The sequence below is a fragment of the Pseudophryne corroboree genome, chromosome 7, assembly GCF_028390025.1.
Source record: "Pseudophryne corroboree isolate aPseCor3 chromosome 7, aPseCor3.hap2, whole genome shotgun sequence".
Taxonomy (NCBI): Eukaryota; Metazoa; Chordata; class Amphibia; order Anura; family Myobatrachidae; genus Pseudophryne; species Pseudophryne corroboree.
Genome location: NC_086450.1, coordinates 172,196,150 through 172,210,390, shown reverse-complemented (window position 1 = coordinate 172,210,390; position 14,241 = coordinate 172,196,150). Strand labels below are relative to the sequence as shown.

At 46.9% G+C, this 14,241-nt stretch overlaps 1 protein-coding gene across 3 annotated transcripts in view; it reads right to left on the bottom strand.

Moving 5' to 3' along the window:
• ZRANB3 (zinc finger RANBP2-type containing 3) overlaps positions 1 to 11,945 on the bottom strand; it is an 894,936-nt gene extending 882,991 nt beyond the window's left edge. For all 3 annotated transcript variants that reach the window (XM_063933768.1, XM_063933769.1, XM_063933776.1), the window contains exon 1: positions 11,558 to 11,945. The gene's annotated coding sequence lies outside the window, so the exon portion shown is untranslated. The remainder of the gene's footprint in view (positions 1 to 11,557) is intronic.
• Positions 11,946 to 14,241: the final 2,296 nt, after the last annotated feature.

Genomic DNA, 14,241 nt, shown 5'->3' with positions numbered 1-14,241 from the left:
GTAGTTCACGGCTGTGGCTACCTCTGTGTCGGCACTCGGCAGCCCGTCCATAATTGTATATACCACCTAACCGTGGTTTTTTTTTCTTTCTTTATACATACATACTAGTTACGAGTATACTATCTCTTTATCAACCAGTCTATATATTAGCAGCAGACACAGTACAGTGCGGTAGTTCACGGCTGTGGCTACCTCTGTGTCGGCACTCGGCAGCCCGTCCATAATTGTATACTAGTATCCAATCCATCCATCTCCATTGTTTACCTGAGGTGCCTTTTAGTTGTGCCTATTAAAATATGGAGAACAAAAATGTTGAGGTTCCAAAATTAGGGAAAGATCAAGATCCACTTCCACCTCGTGCTGAAGCTGCTGCCACTAGTCATGGCCGAGACGATGAAATGCCAGCAACGTCGTCTGCCAAGGCCGATGCCCAATGGCATAGTACAGAGCATGTCAAAACCAAAACACCAAATATCAGTAAAAAAAGGACTCCAAAACCTAAAATAAAATTGTCGGAGGAGAAGCGTAAACTTGCCAATATGCCATTTACCACACGGAGTGGCAAGGAACGGCTGAGGCCCTGGCCTATGTTCATGGCTAGTGGTTCAGCTTCACATGAGGATGGAAGCACTCAGCCTCTCGCTAGAAAACTGAAAAGACTCAAGCTGGCAAAAGGCAAAGCACCGCAAAGAACTGTGCGTTCTTTGAAATCCCAAATCCACAAGGAGAGTCCAATTGTGTCGGTTGCGATGCCTGACCTTCCCAACACTGGACGTGAAGAGCATGCGCCTTCCACCATTTGCACGCCCCCTGCAAGTGCTGGAAGGAGCACCCGCAGTCCAGTTCCTGATAGTCAGATTGAAGATGTCAGTGTTGAAGTACACCAGGATGAGGAGGATATGGGTGTTGCTGGCGCTGGGGAGGAAATTGACCAGGAGGATTCTGATGGTGAGGTGGTTTGTTTAAGTCAGGCACCCGGGGAGACACCTGTTGTCCGTGGGAGGAATATGGCCGTTGACATGCCAGGTGAAAATACCAAAAAAATCAGCTCTTCGGTGTGGAGGTATTTCACCAGAAATGCGGACAACAGGTGTCAAGCCGTGTGTTCCCTTTGTCAAGCTGTAATAAGTAGGGGTAAGGACGTTAACCACCTCGGAACATCCTCCCTTATACGTCACCTGCAGCGCATTCATAATAAGTCAGTGACAAGTTCAAAAACTTTGGGTGACAGCGGAAGCAGTCCACTGACCAGTAAATCCCTTCCTCTTGTAACCAAGCTCACGCAAACCACCCCACCAACTCCCTCAGTGTCAATTTCCTCCTTCCCCAGGAATGCCAATAGTCCTGCAGGCCATGTCACTGGCAAGTCTGACGAGTCCTCTCCTGCCTGGGATTCCTCCGATGCATCCTTGCGTGTAACGCCTACTGCTGCTGGCGCTGCTGTTGTTGCCGCTGGGAGTCGATGGTCATCCCAGAGGGGAAGTCGTAAGCCCACTTGTACTACTTCCAGTAAGCAATTGACTGTTCAACAGTCCTTTGCGAGGAAGATGAAATATCACAGCAGTCATCCTACTGCAAAGCGGATAACTGAGTCCTTGACAACTATGTTGGTGTTAGACGTGCGTCCGGTATCCGCCGTTAGTTCACAGGGAACTAGACAATTTATTGAGGCAGTGTGCCCCCGTTACCAAATACCATCTAGGTTCCACTTCTCTAGGCAGGCGATACCGAGAATGTACACGGACGTCAGAAAAAGACTCACCAGTCTCCTAAAAAATGCAGTTGTACCCAATGTCCACTTAACCACGGACATGTGGACAAGTGGAGCAGGGCAGGGTCAGGACTATATGACTGTGACAGCCCACTGGGTAGATGTATGGACTCCCGCCGCAAGAACAGCAGCGGCGGCACCAGTAGCAGCATCTCGCAAACGCCAACTCTTTCCTAGGCAGGCTACGCTTTGTATCACCGCTTTCCAGAATACGCACACAGCTGAAAACCTCTTACGGCAACTGAGGAAGATCATCGCGGAATGGCTTACCCCAATTGGACTCTCCTGTGGATTTGTGGCATCGGACAACGCCAGCAATATTGTGTGTGCATTAAATATGGGCAAATTCCAGCACGTCCCATGTTTTGCACATACCTTGAATTTGGTGGTGCAGAATTTTTTAAAAAACGACAGGGGCGTGCAAGAGATGCTGTCGGTGGCCAGAAAAATTGCGGGACACTTTCGGCGTACAGGCACCACGTACAGAAGACTGGAGCACCACCAAAAACTACTGAACCTGCCCTGCCATCATCTGAAGCAAGAAGTGGTAACGAGGTGGAATTCAACCCTCTATATGCTTCAGAGGTTGGAGGAGCAGCAAAAGGCCATTCAAGCCTATACAATTGAGCACGATATAGGAGATGGAATGCACCTGTCTCAAGTGCAGTGGAGAATGATTTCAACGTTGTGCAAGGTTCTGATGCCCTTTGAACTTGCCACACGTGAAGTCAGTTCAGACACTGCCAGCCTGAGTCAGGTCATTCCCCTCATCAGGCTTTTGCAGAAGAAGCTGGAGGCATTGAAGAAGGAGCTAAAAGGGAGCGATTCCGCTAGGCATGTGGGACTTGTGGATGCAGCCCTTAATTCGCTTAACAAGGATTCACGGGTGGTCAATCTGTTGAAATCAGAGCACTACATTTTGGCCACCGTGCTCGATCCTAGATTTAAAGCCTACCTTGGATCTCTCTTTCCGGCAGACACAGGTCTGCTGGGGTTGAAAGACCTGCTGGTGACAAAATTGTCAAGTCAAGCGGAACGCGACCTGTCAACATCTCCTCCTTCACATTCTCCCGCAACTGGGGGTGCGAGGAAAAGGCTCAGAATTCCGAGCCCACCCGCAGGGCAGTCTGGAGCGACTGCTGATGCTGACATCTGGTCCGGACTGAAGGACCTGACAACGATTACGGACATGTCGTCTACTGTCACTGCATATGATTCTCTCAACATTGATAGAATGGTGGAGGATTATATGAGTGACCGCATCCAAGTAGGCACGTCACACAGTCCGTACTTATACTGGCAGGAAAAAGAGGCAATTTGGAGGCCCTTGCACAAACTGGCTTTATTCTACCTAAGTTGCCCTCCCACAAGTGTGTACTCCGAAAGAGTGTTTAGTGCCGCCGCTCACCTTGTCAGCAATCGGCGTACGAGGTTACATCCAGAAAATGTGGAGAAGATGATGTTCATTAAAATGAATTATAATCAATTCCTCCGCGGAGACATTGACCAGCAGCAATTGCCTCCACAAAGTACACAGGGAGCTGAGATGGTGGATTCCAGTGGGGACGAATTGATAATCTGTGAGGAGGGGGATGTACACGGTGATATATCGGAGGGTGAAGATGAGGTGGACATCTTGCCTCTGTAGAGCCAGTTTGTGCAAGGAGAGATTAATTGCTTCTTTTTTGGGGGGGGTCCAAACCAACCCGTCATATCAGTCACAGTCGTGTGGCAGACCCTGTCACTGAAATGATGGGTTGGTTAAAGTGTGCATGTCCTGTTTTGTTTATACAACATAAGGGTGGGTGGGAGGGCCCAAGGATAATTCCATCTTGCACCTCTTTTTTCTTTTCTTTTTCTTTGCATCATGTGCTGATTGGGGAGGGTTTTTTGGAAGGGACATCCTGCGTGACACTGCAGTGCCACTCCTAGATGGGCCCGGTGTTTGTGTCGGCCACTAGGGTCGCTAATCTTACTCACACAGCTACCTCATTGCGCCTCTTTTTTTCTTTGCGTCATGTGCTGTTTGGGGAGGGTTTTTTGGAAGGGACATCCTGCGTGACACTGCAGTGCCACTCCTAGATGTGCCCGGTGTTTGTGTCGGCCACTAGGGTCGCTAATCTTACTCACACAGCTACCTCATTGCGCCTCTTTTTTTCTTTGCGTCATGTGCTGTTTGGGGAGGGTTTTTTGGAAGGGACATCCTGCGTGACACTGCAGTGCCACTCCTAGATGGGCCCGGTGTTTGTGTCGGCCACTAGGGTCGCTAATCTTACTCACACAGTCAGCTACCTCATTGCGCCTCTTTTTTTCTTTGCGTCATGTGCTGTTTGGGGAGGGTTTTTTGGAAGGGCCATCCTGCGTGACACTGCAGTGCCACTCCTAGATGGGCCCGGTGTTTGTGTCGGCCACTAGGGTCGCTAATCTTACTCACACAGCTACCTCATTGCGCCTCTTTTTTTCTTTGCGTCATGTGTTGTTTGGGGAGGGTTTTTTGGAAGGGCCATCCTGCGTGACACTGCAGTGCCACTCCTAGATGGGCCCGGTGTTTGTGTCGGCCACTAGGGTCGCTAATCTTACTCACACAGCTACCTCATTGCGCCTCTTTTTTTCTTTGCGTCATGTGCTGTTTGGGGAGGGTTTTTTGGAAGGGACATCCTGCGTGACACTGCAGTGCCACTCCTAGATGGGCCCGGTGTTTGTGTCGGCCACTAGGGTCGCTTATCTTACTCACACAGCGACCTCGGTGCAAATTTTAGGACTAAAAATAATATTGTGAGGTGTGAGGTATTCAGAATAGACTGAAAATGAGTGTAAATTATGGTTTTTGAGGTTAATAATACTTTGGGATCAAAATGACCCCCAAATTCTATGATTTAAGCTGTTTTTTAGTGTTTTTGGAAAAAAACACCCGAATCCAAAACACACCCGAATCCGACAAAAATAATTCGGTGAGGTTTTGCCAAAACGCGTTCGAACCCAAAACACGGCCGCGGAACCGAACCCAAAACCAAAACACAAAACCCGAAAAATTTCAGGCGCTCATCTCTAGAAAATACACCATAGTCCAGTATAAGGTAATGTATGTATAATGTATAATTCAAGTGCATAGTCTGGAACCTGATCCTTAGAGCAGGAGGTGGGCCCCCAGGCAGTGGGGCCCACCGGTGGTTTCCCCTGTACCCCTGTGGACCAGTCCAAGCCTGAGCCAGTCATGGATAATAAGGCCTTGCTTAGCTACCCGTATACAAATGATCATATTTTGAAAATGACTATGCAGGTTACAACATACAGATGTAGCCATGCTCATCTTACTGCTACATCTGCATGGCTGCCAGGCTGTCAGTATGTCATGTGATGAAAGAGTAGGGTGAAGGAGGATTGTAATAGTACACAGTAATATAGTAAGTGCAGATAGAGCTCAGAGGGACGTTCCAAAGCTTCCCAGCTAACTATAGCATGTGACTGTGGTGGTCATGTCAGGCCACATATTTTTAAATCACCAATAGAAGCCTGAAGAAACAAACTACAATTGGTAAATAGCTTCTTCCTTTTTTAATGACTGCCACAGTTATTTATGTTACATATTTCATGTGATTGCTGCTTTACAGGGTAAGGGCCGAATTATTTATTTTTTCCTTGGATACTAGAACAGATGCAATCTGGCCTGTGCATTGGATACATTTTATCTACGGGATCAGTATGAAATACCGACGGTCGAGATGTCAGCCGCCAGTATACAGACAACGGCATCCCGGCTATATATGAGCCTACCTGTGTGTTCTACTGATTGGTCAGTTTATCCCTTAAATATACTGGGAATGGAATAACCAACAGCCCCTTCTGAGGAAACCGTTGCCACGGAGAAACGCGTCAAGGGGTCTCCTGTACCACCTGTAGCCTTTATACCACCGGTATAGCACCTTACTGCTCACTTGTCTACCTGCACCTATATTGGACTCCGCTTCACGCTTGCCGGACCAGGAGCCGCGCCCTCCCTCCCTCCCCGGTCAACAACTTCATACCGCTGCTCCCATATAGCGCACCAGTGACCATGCCTGGAAGTGGAAAATTGCACATCGAGCTGGTGAGCTTTCTGCGGTAGCAGGGAGGTGGTAGCATAGCGTGGCATTCGCATGGCTTTACATGTAAGAGTCCAGGCGACATTTCAATATTGTAGTGCAAGCTGCACTTAAAGCAATTATAATACCGGTTGGAAAACGTTCTCATGTGAGCATATTCATTGTTGCTATTTCAGCTCCTACAGGAACTGTGCTCTAATGACATTCTAATCTATGCTACATAGTAGCTGTGTCAACAACTAATTCTTTATTGCGGTTACGGAGACATTGTATTTTATTACTGATTTTAAAATTGTATTTTAACCATTATTAATAAATGTATAGCATCCAGTTATAACAGACTGTTGTTGCGCTCCCTTAATTCACAAGTTGAATAATTTGTTGCAGTTTTGGTAATTTATATTACGCGTGGAAGCTGCACATTACCATTTATAACTGACCAATAGTTTAACACTACTTACTAGAGCGCCTGATTTTATTATATCTAGTATATAATTCAATTAAGTGTTTCGACATTTTGACACTGTTGACCTAATGCATGTTGACCATATTGGATCGATCTATTGACTATCTGTTTACTATAGATCTGTTGATCCACACCCGGCTGAAACACACATTTACTAACAGATGATTTTTTTAATATTCATTATTAAAAGTTAGTAAATATGTATTTTAGCCCTGGAAGTACAACATCGATTTAGATAGATCTCCATCTATTTGAAATTGATACAAAATCGATTGAAATGAACTTTAGTAAATATACACCGCATTGTGTTTGGGAAGAGATGGTTTATTACTAATGGCGTCTCCAGAGGAGGGGCTGCAGCGCAGTCCAAAGTTCAAATAGGGGAGCCACACCAACTGCCAGTTATTCAGCTTGGAATAACAGTTGGTGTGGCACCCCTATTTGAATTTTTGACTGTGCTGCACCCCAGTGGCGGAACTAGCGAGCGGTGGGCCCAGGTGCGACAAAATGCTTTGGGCCCCCCCACCCCCACATCCCATCCAAGTCCACCCCCTCACCCCTGGAGAGGATCTGGTGAGGGGGACCTGCTCAGGGCCAGAGAAATGGATACCTAGCAACAGTGCCGTAACTAGACATTATAGCACTGTGTGCAAGAAACGGCATCGGAGCCCCACCCCTGCATGCAAAACAGGGGCAGTGCGCCCCGTAGGTGCGCGCAAAAATACATAGTGGCGTGGCTTCGTGGGGAAGGGGTGTGGGCACAAAATAATACCAATGCATAAAACGGTGCATAGTAGTCTCCAATACTCAAATTACGCTGCACAGTAGCACCACTACACCAGGTAGAGACCCTTTTACACCTTACAGCGGACAGATTCCTCTTTTTACACATTACGGCTGACAGCGTCCCCTTTTTACACATTACGGCAGACAGCGTGCACTTTTTACACATAACGGCAGACAGCGTCCCCTTTTTACACATAACGGCAGACAGCGTGCCCTTGTTACACATAGCGGCAGACAGCGTACACTTTTTACACATAACGGCAGACAGCGTGCCCTTGTTAAACATAGCGGCAGACAGCGTATACTTTTTACACATAACGGCAGACAGCGTCCCCCTTTTTACACATTACGGCAGACAGCATCCCCTTTTTACACATTACGGCAGACAGCGTACACTTTTTTCACAACGGCAGACAGCGTCCCCTTTTTACACATTACGGCAGACAGCGTGCCCTTGTTACACATTACGGCAGACAGCATCCCCCTTTTTACACATTACGGCAGGCAGATTCCCCCTTTTTACACATAGCGGCAGGCAGTCCCCCCTTTTTACACATAGCGGCAAGCAGATTCCCCCTTTTTACACATTGCGGCAGGCAGATTCCCCCTTTTTACACATAGCGGCAGGCAGTCCCCCATTTTTACACATAGCGGCAAGCAGATTCCCCCTTTTTACACATTGCGGCAGGCAGATTCCCCCTTTTTACACATTGCGGCAGGCAGATTCCCCGTTAACACATAGCGGCAGGCAGTCCCCCATTTTTACACATAGCGGCAAGCAGATTCCCCCTTTTTACACATTGCGGCAGGCAGTCCCCCATTTTTACACATTGCGGCAGGCAGAAAGAAAGAAAGAAAGAAAGAAAGAAAGAAAGAAAGAAAGAAAGAAAGAAGAATTATACTTACCCTCTCCGCAGGCTCAGGCTCCTCGGTGCAGCTTGACGATTCCCGGGCAGGAGAGAAGGAGGAGGAGGGAGGTGGAGGAGGGAGCCGCAGCAGCGCTGTGTTATTGGTGGAGGCGCTGCTGCTGCTGTCCCTCTGCTTCACTATAGGCTGTTCTCGGAAGACAGCCTATAGTGAAGCAGAGGAGCAGCAGCAGCAGCAGCGCCTCCACCAGTAACAAAGCGCTGCTGCGGCTCCCTCCTTCACCTCCCTCCTCCTCCTTCCCCCGTACCGCTGCTCCTCTCCTCTCTCCGGGCGGCTGTGCGCTGCGGGCAGCGGTTGCCCGCAGCGCACAGCGGCATGTAATGAGTCAGTTTGACTCATTACATGCTTTGGGCCCCTGGACAGAGGCGGGCCCCAGTGCAACGCACTGGTTGCACTGGCGGTAGTTCCGCCTCTGCTGCACCCCCACCTCTGGAGCCGCCACTGTTGGCTACAGTTGCTGCTGTGACTGATTAGTTCCTTCTATATACTAAGGCACCTGGGTGGTCATTCCGAGTTGATCACACGTAGCAACTTTTTGCTGCTTGTGCGATCATCTTGATGCCGCCTATGGGGGAGTGTATTTTAGCATAGCAGGGCTGCGATCGCTTGTGCAGCCCTGCTATGCTACAAAAGATTCCTGCAAAACAAGACCAGGGTCAGACCTACTTACCTGTGCGATGGATCCAGCGACGAAGTTCCCGGGATTGACATCATACATCCGCCCTCCAAACGCCTGGACACACTTGCGTTCGGATCTCCACGCCCAGAAAACGGTGAGTAGACGCCCCGGAACACCTCCTCCCTGTCAATCTTCTTGCGATTGTGCTAGCGATCACTTTCTTATTTGTTCTGGCCACTGCCCGCAACAACACGCGTGCGCAATGCGGCCACCGCGCATGCGCTGTTCCGACCCATCCGCACCGCAGCGAAGAACCGCTGCATGCGAATTGGTCGGAATGACTTCCCTTATACAAAGAACATTTTTTATATATATTTTTTGTGAGGCTCCACATTTTGATTATATATATGAATTTGTTACAGGCTCAATCATAAGATCTAATCATAAGATCATTGTGTATCTGCAGCAGGTGTGTATAACATGATATAGGTATTTTCTATTCTTGAAGTTTGCATGCATTTGTACGATGCATATGTGCATTTGATTAGTGTAGTTATTATTTGTGTATAACTTTCATTATTAAATACACATTTTTATTCTTATTTTTAATATATAGCATGTCCTATCTTTATTATACTGTATCTGCCATAATAGATGTGGCATTTTGAGTTGTAAAAGCACACTTCTGCTTTAGGTATTATGCAGTCAAAGTGTCAACAATAGACATTGTAGTGTTAGGGTTAAAATTGGGTTTTGTTATTATGTACCTGTCTATGGGGTCTATTTATTAAGCCTTGGATGGAGATAAAGTCGCTGGAGATAAAGTACCAGCCAATCAGCTCCTAACTGCCATGCCACAGGCTGTGTTTGAAAAATGACAGGTAGGAGCCGATTGGCTGGGACTTTATCTCCAGTGATTTTATCTCCATCCAAGGCTTACTAAATAATAGACCCCTATATTTTGTCAGACTGGACTTTTTGTAAGATGACATTGTGGTTGTCGGCATTCTGATGATGTCAACATATTGTCTATCGACATTGGGGTGTCTTTATAAAGTTCAATAAGCTCTTAGCTGCCATGTTACAGGCCTTGTCTAAAAAATTACAGTTAGGAGCTGGTTGGTCGGTAAGTTCTCTACAGTGTCGGAGTGGGGCATGTAGGGCCCACCAGGGGAATGCAGTGGTAGGGGCCCATGTTTAGTGGTGTGGCCAGTCTGCAGAGAGTGCAACATCTGGGCCCCTTCATTAAATTCAGTAAATTCAGCTGCTGTATGCATGATAATGTACCAGATTAATAACAGCAATGCACTGTAGAAAATACACTATAGTCCAGTATAAGGTAACATATGTATAATGTATAATTCAAGTGCACAGTCTGGAACCTGATCCTTAGAGCAGGAGGTGCCCACCGGTGGTTTCCCCTGTACCCCTGTGGGCCAGTCCAAGCCTGGTTCTCTATCTTTCCAAGGTTTAGTAAATAGACCCCCCTCCTTTCTCCAATTTGTTATTTATTACATACCTCCATAAAGGGGAATACTTATTTCATCCATACTTGTCACAGTTATGGTGTGTACACATGGTGAGATTTTTACTTACGATTTTCACTATATAGTCAAAATCGTAAGAAAAGTTAGTGCAGATCGCAAGGTGAAAGTCACCTTGCGATCTCGATTCAAGGCCGATGCGCGGTCGGCATCGCAAGAAAAGATAGACTGTGCAGGTAAGTCAATTTTGACTATCCCTATAGAAGAGATAGTCAAAATTGACAATTAGCCAAAATCGCACATAGTCAGTATCGCAAGACATAATGAGTGTGCTTGCGATACTGACTATGTGCCGACCTAGCCCATGTTGCATAGTGAGAATCGGGCATAGCTGCGCTGGTCGGGAGCTACTCTTGAAGTACAAAGGCTTCGCCACTGTGCGATGCCTTTGCACTTCTGCGGGGGAGGTGGGGGCAGCACTGACATGTGGGGCGGACTAGCCCTGTACTGGGCGTCCCCCCGCATGTCAGTGTGAATGATCGTTCAGTGTGAATGATCGTAGCTGTGCTAAATTTAGCACAGTTGCAATCAACTCGAAAAGACCCCCCTTGTCTTCAGCTTATTCAGGACACAGGTGTAGAATGTTGAGTGAGGCATGAGTTACTGCATTGCTATGGCTACAATTATCTGACAGGCAAAACCTGCAGTGCAGATGCAGACTACCATATCTCCATTGTTTTAATATATTGCAAAAAGTTAAGGCGCCTGCTTGGACTGACCTTGGTGGCTGAACAGCAAATGCCCCATGGAATATTTTTAATTATTTTGCTTGCTTGTCTGTCATGAAATTGAGTGAAATAAAACATCACTGGTGCAAAATCTCTTGGGAAGCAATCCTGTTAATCATTTTTCAGATTCCTAAAGCTGCAGAATGACTTCCAGAAGCACATTGGTTAGTGGATGATCCGCTTTAAAACACTCCTGTTTATTTGTTATATGGAAAGATATGAACAAATGGGTATAAAAACAAAACCACACAATGCAGTTATCTGTAGACAATACCTCACCTTCTTTCTAAAAATATATTTTGTAAATTATATAATTCAGTATTAATTGCCCACTATGTTGACAAAACATAACATGGGCAGAATGTAATGGAGTCCAAGTTCCCTGGTGGTGCGGGATACTGGTCGATCTCGGCCTTTTTATAAAGGGGCAATCACACAAGGCATGGTTTTGCCTTGTCAGCGATTGCCCCTTTAAAAAAACGTCTGAGATCGTCCGGCATCCCAACCAGCAGCGATCTCGGACTCCATTACATCCCACCGAATATTTTCAATATATTTTGACTTTATTTTAAACAAAGTAAAATAATTATTCTGCTGTTTGTTTTGCAATCCGGGAATCAAATTTTCACTGTACCTTTAATTTCCTTCAAAGTCTAATAACCTTTTCTTTCAAAGTCCATGTAACTGCTGGAGACTTTAAGAGGGGAACTCAATTGCCTGCAAAGGGGGCAAATTGCTGTTGCCGCTGTGTGTAAATGCCAACAACAAAAGCCCAATTCGCTCCCTTCACCCGGCCAATTTGCATCCCCTGTTCACCCAAAAGTGCTCACTACCCCAGGGCCGGAGACAGGGGGGTCAAAGGGGACACCTGTACGTCTCCTCAGCAGCATCTCTGCTCTCCACAGCATGTCTCCACACAGCGGTCTCCTCAGCAGCAGCTCCGCTCTCCACAGCGTCTGTCATAACAGCGGTCTCCTCAGTGGCAGCTCCACTCTCCACAGCGTGTCTCCTCTCACACATAATGGTGTGAACCCCGCCTCCTATTTTTCCCGCTCTGTCACAGCCAATCAATACTCCATCAGCCTTCTCACTCCCTCCTCCATTATAAGTAAGTCCAAGGGTCCTAGTGCCTGTCTGCTCACTGGTCCTGCTGGCGTCTCCCAGGCAACAGCAGAATGGAGTGTTAACCCCTTCAGCATTAACAGGATGGGTAGTAATCGAAGCTCAGCAAGGGGAAAATTAGGGGACTTTACTCATGTTTTGCCCATGTTAAGTATACAACTAGGCCGATGAAATGGAGTCCGATATTGCAAGTTGGACACAAAACAGCTCTAAAATTCTCAAAGAATTTAGAGGTGGTTGTTTTGGCCAAGTTGGTAATGAAAATGTTAGAAGTAAATTATAAGTACACTTTTCAAGCACATTTGCAATAAATAAACACTTTTTAATACATTTTGACACAATTTTTTTTTTTACACTTTGACCTGTAAAAATAGTGTGTAGTGTACAGGTCATTTTTGCACATTTTGCACACGAAAATATGTCTGATACGCAAATGGATGTATTAGGATGCAGCACATACTGATTTAAGTGTTATGCGGCATGGCTATATTCAGTCTGTAATTGTGACTGTACCTAATTATGTATTACACACAGAATATAGGCAGCATGTCATTTTAAACAGCAGGAGCTGCTTGTGCATCCTATTCGCATCGTTTTGCTGTGAATATGCAGCATGCCTGTATTCTGCATGTAATAGCAACTGTATTTGCATACAAATTGTTATACTACAGTGGATACCAGCCAAACACTGTAACATAATTTGGTATGCTGATACAGTCGCAATTCGGCACGGAATATAGCCATGCCGCATATCATTTAAATCAGCATAAGCTGCTAGTGCATCCTGGAGGACCAGGGTTTATTTAGGATGTGTAATGCTCAGGGCCGTCAACACCATTAGGCAGCTTTAGGCAGCAGCCTATGGGTGGCAGCACTTGAAGGATGGCGCTGAGTGCAACTAAAATAAAAAAATGTAGAGAGTGACTGCTGTGTGCACGCCATGAGGGATGTGAGTCACCCGATCCCTGCTCACACTGTGTCGAATCAGAGTCTTATGTCCAAGGCTGTTCCCACCTCTCCCTCCTCCATCGCTCTGCCCACCCGACAGGTGTGTAGAAGATCTGCTCCCTCTGCTGGGACCACAAACTGTGTGAGGAGGCCACGGAACTGCTGCAGCATGAGGAGGAGGCCGGGAATGTCACCATCAACCAGGACGGAAAGGGCTTTCCCAACCCTTGGCTGATCCATCCCCCCCACTGTCGGCCCGTCCGCCCCTGTCATTTCTGAATTCTTTTTTTAAAAACAAACAGTATAGGGACAGGCCGTGAAATTTATGCCCCAAATTCGTGTTCGCCTGCGCTGTTATCCCGCCTATTCTCCCGCCCCCACTCTCCCCCGTACGTGTCTCTGCCACACAACTCACTACCCTCATCCTACTCAGCATGGAGTAGAAGATGTGAAGAGGTGAGTAGCACAGTGCCATACATGGTTTCCGATTAACGGCCAGAGTCTGCTCTCCCTGTCCCTGTGTACTCTGTGCAGCTGGAAGTGAGCCGCATCCTCCCACACTGACCGATGTGTGGGACTGTTATCCAGACAGTCTGCCCCTACCACCGGTGCTGTGGTCACACAGGGGGGCTTCTATGTGGTTCGGGTTGAGGTTTGGAACAGTGTAACACTACAGAAGTGTAAATACAGCCCCAATGTCAAACAGCATCATCCTATAACCAGGTGACATGCAAATTAGATAGAACTGAAATACTTTCAGTTTCTATACAATTTGCAGTGTGTTAAAAATATATATTTACACATTCATGTAGTCTCTTGTGACTTGTCTAGTGACTCTCAATAAGAGGCAGCACTCGGTGACTTTTCAAATGTCAAAAACGTGTATTAGTGGTGGTACATCAACGTTTCGGGGACCCCCGTCCCCTTCATCAGGATAACCAAACATAACAAGTGACAGTGTTTAAATAGATCACACTCACCCACCTTCACGCTGTCCCTCTGCAGACGCCGCTGGCCACGCTGCTCCGGCTTCCTGTCTGGCGTCCCGGCGCACTTCCTGTGACGCGGAACTGCCGTCTTGGTTGCCAGGCGGGTGGTCGTGACGACGCTGTAAACAATCAGACTGCGGATTAGCTTGAGACAAAACCCATGTCATGTGCAAAACAAACCGTGTAATCGACATAGCAGATCCAATCTCTAACACACTTATTTCAAGTGAACAACCTACAACATATTCAATATGTGACT